The sequence below is a fragment of the Gadus chalcogrammus genome, chromosome 1 (assembly GCF_026213295.1).
Source record: "Gadus chalcogrammus isolate NIFS_2021 chromosome 1, NIFS_Gcha_1.0, whole genome shotgun sequence".
In the NCBI taxonomy this organism is placed as follows: Eukaryota; Metazoa; Chordata; class Actinopteri; order Gadiformes; family Gadidae; genus Gadus; species Gadus chalcogrammus.
Genome location: NC_079412.1, coordinates 25,927,212 through 25,943,916, shown reverse-complemented (window position 1 = coordinate 25,943,916; position 16,705 = coordinate 25,927,212). Strand labels below are relative to the sequence as shown.

Here is a 16,705-nt window from a genome sequence, read left to right as displayed (position 1 = left end):
CAGGTTTCAAGAAGGCACACTCCACTGAGACGGCTCTCCTCGCGGTGACTGAGTCCCTCCGTGCTGCCAGAGCCTCGTCCCTCTCATCGGTTCTCATTCTCCTCGACCTGTCCGCAGCATTTGACACAGTGAACCACCAGATCCTCCTTGCCACTCTTGCCGAATTTGGCATCGCTGAATCTGCTCTTTCCTGGTTCACATCCTACCTGACGAACCGCACCTATCAAGTGACATGGAATGGCTCCTTGTCCAAACCTTGAACGCTTGAAACTGGTGTCCCTCAAGGCTCTGTACTGGGCCTCTTCTGTTCTCCCTCTATACCAGATCTCTGGGCTTGGTAATTGCATCACACGGCTTTTCCTATCACTGCAATGCTGACGACACTCAGCTATTTTTCTCTTTCCCCTCATCTGATAAAGCCCTGATTGCAACACGCATATCGGAATGTCTGGCGGAGGTCAGCACCTGGACAACTGCCCATCACCTGAGGCTTAACCTCAACAAAACCGAGCTCCTCCTAATCCCAGGGATTAGAGAGATTGCCCACACATGGATTTACTGGTCACCGTTGAGAACATCACTGTATCTCCTTCTCCAACTGCCAGAAACTTCGGTGTGGTATTGGACAATCAGTTATGCTGCACCGCAAACATCACTGCGGTGGCCCGATCCTGCAGATTTGCACTTTACAACATCAGCAGAATCCGGCCCTTCCTCACAAGGGAAGCAGCTCAGCTTCTAGTCCAATCACTGGTCATCTCCCGCCTCGACTACTGCAACTCTCTCCTGGCTGGACTTCCTGCCTCTGCGATTAAACCTTTGCAGCGCATCCAGAATGCGGCAGCGCGCCTCGTGTTCAACCTACCGAAGTTCTCCCATGTGACCCCCCCCTTCCGGGACCTCCACTGGCTCCCTGTAGTAGCTTGCATCAAATTTAAGACGATGGTACTGGCATACAAGGAAGACGATGGAACTGCCCCTGCCTACCTCCAAGCATTGCTAAAGCCACACACACCAGCTCGATCCCTCCGCTCAACTACCTCAGCTGGATGTCTGGTACCGCCATCGCTAAGAGCTAGCAAAGGCCGTTCAGCAAAGTCACAACTTTTCTCGGTTTTGGGACCGCAGTGGTGGAACGAGCTCCCTGCCGCTCAGTACCGCAGAGTCGCTCACTATCTTCCGAAAAAGACTCAAGACTCACCTGTTCAGAGTCCACCTCGACTCTGCATAGCCACCCTCCCCCTTCTGGCAAACATTGTACAGTGTATTGTGTTGTGTTGTATTGTATTGTATTGTATTATAGTACTTAACTGTGTAGCAACTGCAGTAGCTGCTATCATTGCTATAACACGGGGAATTGGTTAGCCGAGCGATTGTTGTACTTGCACTTGGTTCTATGAACATCCTTTCTGTACCGACAGCGATATATTGGTGCACTTCTTATGACAAATGTACTTATTGTAAGTTGCTTTGGATAAAAGCGTCTGCTAAATGCCCTAAATGTAAATGTAAATGTAAATCCCGCACGCTAAACTCCTCTACTGCCGGACATTTTCCAGCTGTGTTCAATGACTCCCCCCTGTGTAGACCGATAGACTCTGAGTACACTGCTGATGAGCTTCACTCTATGCTCTCATCTGCCAGCACTGGCATTCTGGACTCTATTGCCCCTTTCAAACCCAAACGCAAAAAAACACAGTCAACTTCCTGGCTCAACCACGCAACGCGCGACCTCAGGCGCGCCTGTAGGCGGGCGGAGCGTAAGTGGCAGAAGGACCGCCTTCACGTCTCCCTCCAAATCCTCCGTAGTTGCTTGTCAGACTACCACCGAGCCGTTAAAACTGCTAAAACACAGTACAATACACCCTGGTTCTGGATTTACATCCAGAAACAGTCACAAATCCCAGGTTCTTTTTAATACATTGAATTCTCCAATAAATCCCCGTAATGAATCCCCTGTTGTGCCCTCACCCGCCCTATGTGAAAGTTTTCAGAAATTCTTTATTGACAAGGTTGTAGCACTAAGGCCTCCAGATACCTCTGCCATTACTCTCCCTGCCCATCCCCCCTCCCCCTGCCAGCTGTCCTCAAGCAGTTTGAGCCTATTTCCCTATCCATCCTCTCTGACGCAGTCAGACATCAGCGGCCCTCCAACTGCCCCTCTGACTGTCTACCCTCCCGTCTTCTCAAGGATGCTACTGTCCTCGACTCGGTTGCCCCCTTCCTCCTGCTGCTGATCAACACCATCCTCACCTCTGGTTGCGTCCCGGCTGCCTTCAAGCATGCTGTGGTGCAGCCATTGCTTAAAAAGCCCAACCTAGACCCCGCTATCCTCTCAAACTTCAGGCCTATCTCCAAACTACCCTTCCTATCCAAAGTCCTTGAGCGAGTGATTTATGTCCAGCTGCAAGCCTTCCTAGCCAATAACAACATCTATGAGAAGTTCCAGTCTGGCTTTAGAACAGCCCACAGCACAGAGACTGCGCTCTTGAGAGTTCTCAATGACCTGCTCTTAGCCGCTGACTCAGGTAGCCCTGTGATCCTGGTGCTTTTAGATCTAACAGCAGCCTTCGACATGGTGGATCACAGGATCCTGTTGGCTCGGCTTGATCATCATGTGGGCATCAAAGGCACAGCCCTGGAGTTCTTCCGGTCCTACCTGGCTGACAGGAGATTCTCTGTCCAGCTTGGAAACTCCATCTCCTCACCCGCCCCCCTCACCTGCGGGGTCCCTCAAGGCTCTATTCTAGGTCCCATCCTCTTTTTAATCTACATTTTACCCATAGGGGATATCCTGGCAAAACATAAGATCTCCTTCCACTGCTTTGCAGATGACATCCAGCTGTATATCCCCCTTAAGGCTGATGGGCAGGCTGCACTCCATCTTCTGCGTGACTGTCTAGCTGAGATCAAGGCATGGATGGGGGCGAACTTCCTCAACCTTAATGAGAGCAAGACTGAGTTAGTTGTCTTTGGCAAAACCTCTCCGGCCTTCTCCACCAACGCCCTGGGCCCCCTTGCCTCTAACATCAGGCCCTCTGTCGGAAATCTGGGCGTGATTTTTGACAGTAAATTCAAGCTTGAACAACAGGTCAGTGCAGTAGTTAGGAAGAACTTTTACCACCTGAGAACCCTAGCCAAGATCAAAGCCTACCTACCCCAGAGCAACCTTGAGAGAGTCATCCATGCCTTCATCACTTCAAAACTGGTCTAATGTAATTCTCTCTATACTGGCAACGATCGATCCCAGCTACGCCGCCTGCAGTTGGTTCAGAACTCAGCCGCCAGACTCCTCACCTGCACTAAAAAACGCGATCATATCACCCCAGTCCTGGCTTCACTCCATTGGCTCCCCATCCGCTACCGCATCAATTTCAAACTCCTCTTGACTGTTTACAAATCTCTCCATGGTCTGGCCCCCACCTAACTGTCTGATCTTCTCCCCACCATTCCCCTTCCAGATCACTACGGTCAGCAGACCAACTGCGGCTGGAAGAACCCAGGTCCAGGCTTAAAACCAGTATAACATGTGTAACAGGTGTGGAGGTGAGCAGCACAGGGCTAGGGACTAGGTTTATTAAAGTAACCTCTTAAGTGTGGTCAAATTGGCCACATTCAAAAAGTGTGTAGGTCAAATGGCTCAGCTAGCGCTTCACAGGCTAGAGGGGATAGAGTACTGACAGGGAAGCATGGGAAGACTCAAGGAGCACTTTATGTCCGTCAGTCTAAGTCACCAAAAGATGACTTAGACTGAGATGAAGCCATGTTTACACTGTACAAACTAGATGAGCTAGACACCAGCAGAGGAGCCATTTATCCAGACATTGGCTGTTAATGGGGATAGACAGCAATTTGAAATGGACTCGGGTTGTGGGTAACAGTAGTGAACTGCTCTGTGTACAAAGCGTTATGGGGGAAGGAGGTGCCAGAGCTACGCTCATGTAGAGTGAGGCTAAAAACATACACAGGACGTAAAGTAAATGTTTTGGGAGCAGCAGTGGTACAGGATAAACAACTAGTTAAAAACGTACCGTTGATTGTGGTGGCAGGTTCAGGCCCTAGTCTGGTAGGCAGGTACTGGATAGGAGGCTAGGTTTACAGTGGAGACCAGAACCCCAGATCCATCATGTTCAGACAGAGACCCCAGCGAAGGCATTGGGGGCGACCAGAAACAGAGATACTCCAGGTAAGAGAAGAGACCTTGGGTGAGATAATACAAACTTTATTTATATATCGCCTTTCGTGCAAAGTTACAATACAAGGTGCTTAACAGAACAGCAAAAAGATACAGCAGTACAATTTGAATACAACATTACAGTGAAAATAAATGATAATATAAGTAAATCAATAGTATAAAAAAAAATATCTCTATGTTTATAGATCACAAAATGTATCTGTATCTATATCACTTGGTGATACACAGACCTATTTCGCTCAGCGAAATAGGTATGTCTTAGGGTTACTTCTGAGTGTGGTTACAGATTGTGAAGTCCTCAGCTCCTGTGGGAGGCTGTTCCAGAGGCGAGGACCATTGACACTTAAAGCCGCCTCCCCGTAGGTCCCTGTCCTCACCCGGGAAACAACTAAAATGCCTGTGCCAGAGGACCCTAAGGATCTAGAGGGGGAATACACTAGAATAATGTAGTGTATGCTGTAGTGGGTAGGTTTTGTACACTACAATGGATTTTAAAATCGATTCTAAATCTGACAGGCAACCAATGAAGGGACTTTAAGACAGGTGAGAGGTGTGCTCTCATTCTGGTCTTGGTCAGTACACGTGCCTCTGCATTCTGTATGATCTGTGGCCTCTTTTTGTAGCTTTTTGAGGAAGGCCAGATAGGAGTGCATTACAATAATCAAGCCTGCTAATAAAAGCATGCATTAGTCTCTTAGTATCTGCCTGGGAGAGAAGCGGTTGCACTTAAGCAATATTTCTAAGGTGATAGAAAGCGGTTTTCGTTACATTACTAATGTGAGATTTAAAATTCAAATCAGGGACTACAATCATACCAAGAGTTTTGCTAGGGGCTTGGCGTTTTCTACCAGGGATTTTAAATTAGCACACAGTATCTCTCTCTGGTCCTTTGCCCCGATATTTAAGACCTCTGTCTTGTCTTTGTTCAATTGTAGGAAATAACTTGTCATCCACAGGTTGATATGATCAATGCATTCAACCAGTTTATCGATAGGACTGATGTCATTGGGTGATAAAGATATGTAAAGTTGTGTGTATACGGCATTGCTATGAAAATGAAACCTGTGTTCTCTGATGATATTTCCCAGTGGTAGTATATACAGATTAAACAGGACAGGTCCCAAAATGGAGCCTTGAGGAACCCCACATCTTATGCTAGTGTTAGCCGAGAAATGGTCACCAATGGAAACAAAATAGTCTCTGCCGGACAAATAAGTCCTAAACCAGTCTAAAACTGAACCGAAGAGGCCAACATAATGCTGTAGTCATGATCGACTGTGTCAAAAGCAGCACTTAAGTCTAAAAGTACTAATGTTGACAGTTTCTTGTCATCCATGTTCATTCTTAGGTCATTAAAAACTTTAACTAGCGCTGTATAAGTGCTGTGGTGAGGACGAAAGTCAAATTGAAACTTCTCAAATAAACAGTTGTGATGTAAATAGTAATTTAGCTGTTTATATGTATACATAACTCAACATCATAACTTCATCATCAATGTATATTTCATGGTTTGTAATGAGCAACCGGGTTAGTAAATGGTGAGTAGCAGAAAGAATGAAGGCAAGTGAGCGGATAGAGCAGAGCTGAAGTCGGCTGCCACATCAGCCAGCCTGGCCCCTACAATGTAGGAATTCCCAGGATGGCATCAAAATCTGCCAACGGCAGAGGCAACCAATGACCATGATTGCAGACATGTTAACATGCCATGCGCCCATCGCCTACATTGGATGTGTAGGCGCTTGCCTACAAGGAGAAATGTAACATGTCAGTGCAGAACATCTATTAATATTATAAGAAAAACCATAAGCCCATGGCCCAAAAAAAAAAAAAAAAATGTTTTGGTATTTAATAATGGCAGTGTGGGTTATCTCATTTATTTACATTCAGCCGTCCTCTTAATTTACTTTAATTGTGCTTCTAGAAATGTTGAAACGACAATATGGCCAAACAATGCCCCCGTACATTAAAATATTAGTTCTCACCTTCCTCATCCCATTGGTGGGGGATCGGGCCCTCCCCTGTAGTATATCCTGCCCATGCGCCCGCCACCTGGAGGACTGAGCGAGGCAGAGAGAGCGAGTAGAGGTCATATCATTGTTGGAATTGGCTAGTGAGGTTCAAACTTATGACTTAGGATTTAAAAGTTTTAGTCGAGAACATTTGAGCACAGTACTTACTCTCTGTCATCAGGGAACCGTGATGATCCAGGGACAATTTTACCCCAACGATCTATCTCCACTATTGTCGTGAAGCTGAACACGGGTGATTTGATCAGACGTACAGATAAAACTCTTTAAATGTGGGTGTGTATACAATTACATTGAACACAAGATTATTTTCCCTTCAGTAAATCATACAATTAAAATAGTTATTTTATTAACACAAGACTCAACATACCCCAGTGTTGATACAATTGGCTAAGAATATTTCCAAAATATAGATTAAAAAAAAAGAATATTTTCACGGGGAGAGAGTGCTATACAGTGACAGGGTTTCCCACAGAAAATTTGGTTAATACAGTTGTCATTTTGGTATATATAATGCCTTTTTTCATGCAAGCTGTCAGACTGTTGCCCTGCTGCCTGATCTTTACACAGAGATTGAATGAAGTCGTAGTGGTTAAGGCGGCAGCCGTGTGTTGCTTAGGCGGCCGCCTAAGCTGTAAACTGCTGTGGGAAACCCTTGGTGCGTTCAGTGTTAGGTAATTAAAGTTACTCTTAGATATTATTAATAGACTGATTTTGTGGGGGGTTACTTACTAATAGCCGACGAACTCAACTACTTCCCAAAACATTTTTACCAAGTAGGAGAAACTCCGTCGCAACCGTGACGACAAGGTCTGACCTGAGGGACACAGACCAGAATCAATTAGTTATTCTGTACAGTATTATGCTGTATGAACACGTCAACAGGACAGTAGGCCTACGTTTAAACTAAAATACATGCCTCATTACACCAGAAAGATAGATCGGCTTAATAAATTAAATGTTTAACCTTCTTAATTTCATGCTAAAATTTGTTATAGTGCAGATAATAGGTTTAGGAATACCATTTCATAAGATACGCCAATGAGGCCACTCATACCTGTACCATCCCCACGGGATATGAACTAATGCTTTAGCCAATCAATGTAAAACAACAACTGACTAGACTAGAGGTATCTTTAATCCACAAGTTTCCACCGCCTTGTGATGCTTTGCGAGAATTGTGGGCTTCACTACTGGTTACTATGAGAGATCGATGTTAACAATTGCGGTATGTCATTCATTCATTAATTACAAGGTGGGAACACAACCTCACCGAGTTAAAAAATGGCAATATAATTATACTTTTGCCCTCCGCAGTTACTGTATGAGAAGACAAAGAAAAATGGCGATCACTCTGCTTTTTTTTTCAGCTTGTGGTCAAAACACTAATTTCAACCAATTATTTAGGTATGTCCAGTTGTTAGTACCCCACAAACGCTTCCCCAGTAACCACCCCAGGAAACGTGTTGATAGTGATCAGAAATTGTGTTATTCAACCAAACCACTGCATTTAAACAACGAATCGACCACCGCTATGTGTTGATTACTAAGGTTTCGTATAAAAGTACGATATCTGGTCTATATAAACAAACAGACACTTTATTTTACATGATAGGTTATCGGCAACAAAGAAATAACATAATATATAGAATAAAATAGGTTGTTTAATGGTTATATTGCCTAAAGCATCTACTCACCGGACACGTTAGACATTTTGTTCTTCTGGGGTCTGGTAACCAGACACCAGACATCTAGTCCTGCCCCCATATTTTTAGGGTGCCAAGCACAAAGTGCGAAGGCAACCTATTGTAATTGTTAGTTTTATTATTATTATTCCGCCACGTTTGACTTGCACAGCCTAAACCGCTCGCACGCTTTTTATGAAAGTTACTACAGCTGTAGAGGCTGACTCAAGATGAACAGAGAGCATTTATTATACTGATTGGCCCAAAGGTGGCGCTATAGCAACAGTCCAAAAATGAAAACTTTGATCAAACATATCTCATAACCGCTTTGACCTGAAGTCATGCAACTTTGTTCACATATGCATATTCTTATGTTGAACAAATATACCTCAAGAACATATGACTTTATTTGGATAGATTAATGGCCATCTTGAATTTTGTTGAAAACACTAAATTCCCTAAGGATCCTAGATTTTTAGACGTAGACAAATATCCTTTAGCTCATTACACTTATGGACCAATTTCTTCAATCTGACATAAAACAAAGTCTATCCAGTAAAAAATGAAGGCACCCAGGAGCCATTGACTTCTTAAAAGGGTGTGGTTTAAAACGCGTAAAGACTTAAATGCTTATATCAACATCAAAATGGACTCCTATGATCTTGAGTCCAATACAAAAGTTGTTCAAAATCAAATTCTGAACAAGATAAACTCAAAATATTTTCAATTAGGGCGTGGCATCGAAATAGGCGTGCCGCTTCAACATGGGTCACCTCATTTTATGTACCAGGGCACAGGTAGTAGGATTGTCTGGTCGTCCTATGATGACACATCTTTGAAAAAGTATGGATATTATTAGATTGGGGTTGTACATCCGACTACAGATATTAATATCGAGATCACACATAAGTTAATGTGATCATTTGGAGGTTATTCCACCATATCGTCTCGTGCTTCTCAGCTCACAGCCAATCACATGGTGTTTGTAGCCCCTTTTACCCCAATAATAGAGGGCATGGCCCTAGGTTATTTAGCCCAACTTGTTTCCTTAATTATTAGTGTGGATTCCCTATTTTAATTTATTAATATGCAAATAGCACCCTTCATTTTTATTTTATTTTAATTTCTCTGAGAAATCCCTAAAATGGATGGAATAATATCTCTCCTCAAGACTTCAATGTGTTAGAGTTCAAAACATATGCCTTGTGAGAATAACCTAGGAGTACCCCAAGGTTAAATTCTAGGACTTCTATTATTTAGCTTATTCATAAATGACTTGGAAAGTTACTGTCCGTCCACCAACAGTGACCTGCCAACTGCAGATGAGGCTGTACTATATGTTCACACCAAAGACAAAGCGCAAGTTGCAAAATAACTTACACCTGTAATGAGTAACGTGTGCAACTGGTTAGAGAGCTCTCAACTGCACTTAAATGTGTCGAAGACTGTTGCTATGTATTTCTCCAAAAGAGTAAACAAGTCTGACACAGACCCTAATATTTTTGTAGGAGAAAAAAAGCTTGAAACAGTTCAATAATTGAAATACCTTGACTTTCAAACAGCACACAAAAAAAACTGTCAACTAAATGAAATTTAACTTTTCCAACTTTAGTTATAGAAAAAACAATCTTACTTTTGAAGCAGCTAGGCTATACTTTGATGCAATGATCTTGGCTCACATGACCTATTGCATAACAAGTTGGGCTTCAGCTTGTAAGACGATTCTAAAGTCCCTAGAGTCAACATATAAACAAGCTATGAAAGTTTAAAAATGAATGTATCATCACTGTTTGATTTTAAAGAAACTTGAGTTGCTAAATAATTATGGAAAACACAGTGAAATACACTGACACTATTTTAGTTTTTTTAAATCATTCATGGTTTAGCTCCACCTCCTTTACAGAAATATATCAAAAGGAATACATACAGCACGACCAGAGCTGGCTCCAGAGGTGACTGCACAGTTCCCCTTAGGAGAAGTGCCTTTGGACAGGCATTTTTTTCCTATAGAGCAACGAATACCTGGAACTCCATACCAAGTGCAATACGCAAACTACCAACTCTCACCTCATTTTCCAAACAGGCTTCTGGAAAATCAAACATGTGGTCACTAGCTGCAGTGGCGGCGCCAGGGGGGGGCTAGGGGGCGCTAGAGCACTCCCTAGATTGGACATAGCACCCCCATAGCACCCCCAAGAAAATAATGGTTTATTTATTATTGTTATTTAATTTAATTCTGAGTTCTTAATAAAATGTATTGTGTGATAATAATATTTTAATCACAAAAGAAAATAACAGATTGAAATAAACAGATTGTTCACGTAGCACGACACAGACACGTTGCGTGCGTGAACGTGATTGTTCAATGAGTAGTAGGCTAAGTAACAGTAATCCTGGCGATCGGTCAATTTTAAATCAAGCGTTCACAAAATCATATACACTTTTTGATCTCTTATTATTGTGGTTTTGAGTGCCTACTGTTTGGTTTCATTCATGTTTTGATTGTGACCTAAAATAATATACTCTTTTTGAAAGCATTTCTGACTCTTTGCCTGTTTAAGTTAATTCTGTCTGACATTCTAATCTGCCGTCTTTAGTTAGAAGTGTATTGAACTTGGTATGTTTAGTTTAATTTGTCGCTCATGGTAGTGGTGACCTGGTAGTCATCTGGCGCAAACTTTAATCCACACACTGAAGTAAGTGAAGTATTTGGGATTACGTTATCTAGAACATCTCCATTTTAACCGTCGGAGATGAACGCGGCTTTGTGCGCGTCCGTCAGAAGTAGCCTAATGACAATAATAATACGATCGATTTGAATGGCGCTTTTTTTGTACCCCAAAGACCCGTTAGAGAGCAAACGTGTAAACATATGTGACGATATGGTGGGGAGGTGTTGTAGTAGAGAAAAATGAGACTCATATGCTATCACCCTAATTTCATAGCACCCTCAGTAAAACGCCGAGCACCCCCATAGCACCACCAGAAAAAAATCTCTGGCGCCGCCACTGACTAGCTGGGATAATTTATAATTTGTCCACTGCCGTTGATCAGTTAACCCTGTTTATTATGTATGTTATGATGTTTTAATCAGTGTGTGTCTGTTTTACTATATATTATGATTTGTTTTATTTCGCTTTATTTTTAAATTTATTTAGGGACCATCTTCCAGTCAGATTGAAATTTGCCTACGGCTATAATCCTGAATATTTATATATATATATATATATATCCAGTCAGGATTGAAATTTGCCTACGGCTATAATCCTGTATATTTATATATATATATATATATATATATTTATTTTTTTCTTTAAATGTAAAATCAATATATTTTGTCCCTAAAATAAATCTCAATTACTATTAAACACTACTAAACAGACACAAATATATCGACACGTCACTGTAGGCCTACTAGTAAGCAAACCAACAAAAGGTTAAGTATTTAAATGTTTACTTATTTTAGAATGAACTATAAAATACTACGCATATCACAGTTACCAGGTTTGGCAAAAATACCTAAACGTTGTTCATTTTGAATACATTACAACACAGGCTATAAGCAATTAGTAATAATAGTACTAAAGTAAGCCGGCATAATATAATCAAAGAAAACAATCCTTTAAGAAACCCCCCGTTGCGGGCCTGTTGATGGAAATCCTAGTAAAGAGAACACTTTACTCACGTCCAGGAGAATGACTGTCCATGAACGTCCGTGAAGGTCTGTGGAAAGTCTGCGAAAGTCAGCGGAAAGAGAACAAAGGCGCTCCTCACTCGCTCGCCGCTTGGTTCCTCTTCGCCAGAGGAAGGTGAGCAAACCCTCGTGGTCACACCCTAGGTCCCCAGGAGCAGTGCAAACTTCCACAATCCACCAGTGCTCAGCGGCCAAGTAGATATTTACATTTACATTTAGGGCATTTAGCAGACGCTTTTATCCAAAGCGACTTACAATAAGTACATTTGTCATAAGAAGTGCATCAATATATCGCTGTCGGTACAGAAAGGATGTTCATAGAACCAAGTGCAAGTACCACAATCGCTAGGTTAATCAATTCCCCGTATTACAGACATGATAGCAGCTACTGCAGTTGCTACACAGTTAAGTACTACAATACAATACAATTCACTACAATACAATACAGTGTACAATGGTGGTCAGAAGAGGAAAGAGGAAAGGTGGCTATGCAGAGTCGAGGTGGACTCTGTACAGGTGAGTCTTGAGTCCTTTTCGGAAGATAGTGAGCGACTCTGCGGTCCTGAGGGCGGCAGGGAGCTCGTTCCACCACTGAGGTCCCAAAACCGAGAAAAGATATCTCTAGATATCTCCGTTCACTCCAAGTGGGGATTGGTAACAGGAATGTGTCTCCGCAAAAAAAGTCTGGATATCAACCAAAGGCTCATAATCATCTTTGTACCATGTACTAATAAAATGTAAGTTATCTCTTTTCAAAACGCCACCTCAATAATTGTATTAGCCGTTTATTTATTTTATTTTTACAGGAAAAGGAGAGGTGGGCAGCTGAAAGGAGTCATAGTAAAACATAGTAAAACAATTGTTGTTTCGACCCGTCATCCAAGATGGCTCAGTGCATGGCTCCGTTAACTTCCTCGAGTCCGAGGTTCGTCACTTAATGTGACGAATGACGTTGAAGTTTTTAGGCTCTGTGGTGACTTTTTATCACTTAAAGTCGCAGAGGGATTTGTAGACTGGTTCAGCTGTTGGACGCGTGCACTCAATAACTCACGTTCCTCTGCTTGCGATCATTACGATTCACCTTATTCAAAAGATCCAAAGACAAAGAACGGGTGCATTACGGTATCATGGTCAAAAACTGTTTGCTCATCCAGTCCCACAATCACCTCCACCTGTGCTGATGAGCTCTAATAACCTATTGTGGGATCGATGAGCCATTTGCGCTACCCAGTGTGGAAACCACAAATCACACATAGGCCTATCATTGAGATCGCTGTGACCTACGTCATTTTTATAATATTGTAAAACATTTCAGTTGCGTTGGTATTTAATTTTAATTTTCTTGTTTAGCTATGTAGGCCTATGACAGAACTGTCATAGGCCAATATTACAATGTATTACAATTCATTGTGTGGGTAGGCTACTCCAACGTTGCTATGTTGTCAGTGTTATATGTTGTATGGAGCAATCTTGCACATTTATGAAGTTCCGGGATAAATAAAGTCCACGCTGCCTAAGCAGTGTAGCCTGGTTTGGGAATGGCATTGTAGAATTGCCGATATCTTGTCTGACAGAAGAATTTAAGTCCACTAAAGTTATTTTGGAAATTACTCTTACTTTCTTTCTTATTTCCTGTCTGTTTTTTTGTTTATTTGCTTGTTCGTAAAATGATTGTTGTAAAAAGAATTACACCAAAAGAAAAAGGAAATTACTCTTGCTGAGTCCAAGGACCCAGTGATGAGGGTTGCACCCACAGTTAACGTAGGGAGGAAATGGAAACAAAAACAAGCGATTCAGCAAGCTCAATCAGCGCTTAGGCATAGGGATATCCTGGGCCATGTTCAGCCTGGGCAGGGGCTTAGGGTGAGACGCAGCAAAACCCTCGTGGGGTAAGGCTTCTGCAGGAGAAAAGAGGAAAATGTTAATGGAAGAAATACATAGACAGGAGGGGATGGTAAGATGTACTAAGGCAGTGTCGCAGGCAAAACAAGGGCAGTGGGTGAACTGGGAGGGAGTGGAGAAGAAGAAGAAGAAGGTAAAATGGAGAGAAATATGGAGCATGGAGGCTAGCAGGATCAGAATCATGATAGGTGCTACGTATGATGTGCTCCCATCTCCCCAGAACATAAATCAATGGTTTGGTGAGGATGAGACATTTACACTATGTTCTTGTGTGTGCAGCCTCTGCCATATCCTATCAGGATGCAAGGTCAGTCTCTCCCAGCCAGGGGAGATACGTGGCGTCACAACCAGGTATTGAAATGTTTTGGCAGCTGCTGTTGATGATAAACGGAGAGAAGTTCATTCATCAGCCACTAGTAAAGAGGGTAGGAAAATTAACTTTGTACGTCAGGGGAAAAAAGGCTAGACCACTTAGAGCCAGGCACAGAGCCAGGCAGCTAAATAGTGGAGGAGCCTGGGAAATGATGGCAGATCTTTATCAACAGATGGCTAAACCTACACATATAGTTAGCACTAGACCAAGACCTGATATGCTATTGTGGTCGGACTTGGAGAAGATAGTTTATTTCATTGAACTTACAGTTCCTTGGGAAGACAGAGTTGAAGTAGCCAGTGAGCTTAAGAAAGCGAAAGACAAGGTTAACTTAAACAAATCCTCATCAAACTTGGTGTAGACAAAGTCACATCGGTCAAGGCGAACTCTTCCAAATTGTATCCATATTGGGCTATAGGGAGCGGTAAAACAATTAACTGAAAATACAAACTCTCCAAAATTTTCTCTACTGATATAGTCTACTGATTTCTTTTTCCGACCCTCTCAGCCATTCCTTCATTAAGCCCTCTTTAATTATTTCTCTCAGCTCCACTCTCCCCCAGGATATATGAACATCTACTTCTCTACTCAAACTCTGTTTTGCAATCTGATCTACCTGATCACCCCCCCCCCCCCGGACAATAAAATATGTGTTGGGCAAATTATAGAGAGGCTGAGATTATAGATTTCATATTCAAAAGGCGAAGGGGTGAAAAAATTTAAGAAATATATTTAAGAAATGTAGGTCCTACTCAAAGCCCAAATCATTGATATCATACCCTATCCAATAATAAAGAAATTTGAATTTGAATTGTAACAATTCCGTTAAATCCTCGTCCTCGTTTTGAACGTCTCACTCATGGCCGATCAGTGTGTTCTTTCTGATTAGCTCTGAATTGAGATCACCTGTCACGCACCCTTAAAGGTGAACACAATGGGTTTGGTTTACTTTTCGCATCGGCCTGTGTCAATCGAGGTTGAGTTTAGTGAGGGTTGAAGGTTTTCTATCTAGATTGCAGATCACTATTGTCACTTTATACAAACTGAAAGTATGCGTGTTTGTTTTTGTGGGCATTTGACTGAACAGCCCAGACAAATATTGCTACTAACATGGCACTTCAAAACAGACCACCGCAGTGAGTAAAAATTATTTTCCTTTATTAATTGTTGACATTTTTGGGCTGTCTCCTCAGACACAAGCCATCAGTATCCCTGCTCTTTGCACCTTGACATGCATGTCGCCGCTGTTAACCTAGCTTTGCTGATTTGTATCTTGTGATGTGTGTGTGTTTTTCTTAACAGGTGTTAGATGACTGACAAGATCTATGGGGGGGGCCCCTTTGGCCCCCCCCATACCAACTTAGTCTTCAAAGGAATCTAGTGCCATGGGACTCCAGTGTCTTCAAAACATCCTCGGAATACATGTGTATGAATGGTCCACCGCAGGGTTGATCTGGAAGCCACCACGGTCCACGCAGTAATCTGCTGCGTGGGCCGTAGTGGCTTCCAGAGCCATCTTTCGGTCTTGGTCAGGATTTGTTACAGTTGCCCTTCAATGTAGCAGGCTACGGGTTTCTGAAGAAGCCTGCTTTACGTAGCATTGGAGTACAAATATTGTGCAAAATGCTCATGTAATTGCACTAGCACTAGTAACCTGTAGATTAGCTTAGTTTAACGTCATTCCGTGCTGTCTCTGTCAAATATGTGGCTTACTTTAAGTCCACAAGGCCCTCTGGTAAACCACGTTGGAACACCCCTGGACAAGGTGATTATTCACTGGGTGTGTGTTAAATTTTTGTTCCATTTTTCACTAGTTGGTTAAGGTTTGGTAGAATTGTTTGGATGCTAGCGACGTGATGGCGTATGTACAAGAGCCTACCGTGGCCAGGCCACAGTTGCGACTGCCACGGCCAGATGGCCTAGTGTGAGTGCAACCTTGATTGCATTTGTATACTGTTTACCATTGGATGTTTATGCAATTTGGCTTAATTCATCCGCAGTAAAGCTGCATTTGACTATTCCAGGGTCGTTTTGTACAGGCTTTCAATTGACAATGTTGACTAGTTTGTGGGAAGTTTTTTTTTTTTTTTTACCCTTGCTTACATTCCAACGGTTGTGACCACTTATGCAACTGGGCTGTGAACCTTGCAATTCTAGTTGCATATTTGTACACGCAAGCTTGTCCATTTCTATCGCCATCACTAACACTAGCTTCAGCATTTCCTTGTAGGCCATTAGCTGACTTGTGTATTGGAGCGATGATTTGGGTATTTTAAGATGCTTGAAAACCTAAAATAAAGCAAAATGCGTGTCTGGTGTGCAAGAGCCAATTTGTTGGCTTGCAGTAGTCGAGGAGTTGCCGTAGGTCGTAAGCCATCTGGAGGTTGTGGCAATGGAGGCTTGTGGTAGATCTGCCATCCAAGAAAGGTTAATTCTTCTGAAGCATGATTAATAGTTTAGTAAATTGAATCTATTCATATAGAACTATAAAATCCAAGACTGCAGCCAGTAACTTGGATCGCAATATGTGGAAAGTCTTAGGCCGAATCTCGATTCTTCCCCTTGCCCCTTTTGCTTTGTCTTTGTCTTTGTCTTAACCCTAGCACTTGCAAGTGTAAGGGACAAGGGCTGAGATCTTTCCCCCATGAAATGAGACGCCACTCGGTTTCGGGTACGTCATCATTCTGTCTGTGCTCATGACGTCATCAGGAATCTTACTCTGCCTGGCCCGCCCAGAGACGTTGGCCCGCCAATGAGACTCGACCGTGCGAGCGCCACGTGTGTGTGTGTGTGAATACACACACTGTAACGCAAGTGTTTCTTGTCGGT

General features: G+C 42.7%; 1 long non-coding RNA gene across 2 annotated transcripts; it reads right to left on the bottom strand.

Moving 5' to 3' along the window:
* Positions 1-4,191: 4,191 nt before the first annotated feature.
* LOC130388877 (uncharacterized) lies at positions 4,192-11,696 on the bottom strand. Of its 2 annotated transcripts, none has more exons than XR_008896486.1 (5): positions 11,593-11,696; positions 6,955-7,039; positions 6,373-6,447; positions 6,178-6,252; positions 4,192-5,938 (listed from the first exon to the last, which is right to left on the bottom strand). It is a non-coding gene; the product is annotated as an uncharacterized LOC130388877 (long non-coding RNA). The 2 variants fall into 2 exon arrangements; XR_008896485.1 differs by lacking the exon at positions 11,593-11,696 and adding an exon at positions 7,920-8,102.
* Between the last annotated feature and the right edge of the window lie 5,009 nt (positions 11,697-16,705).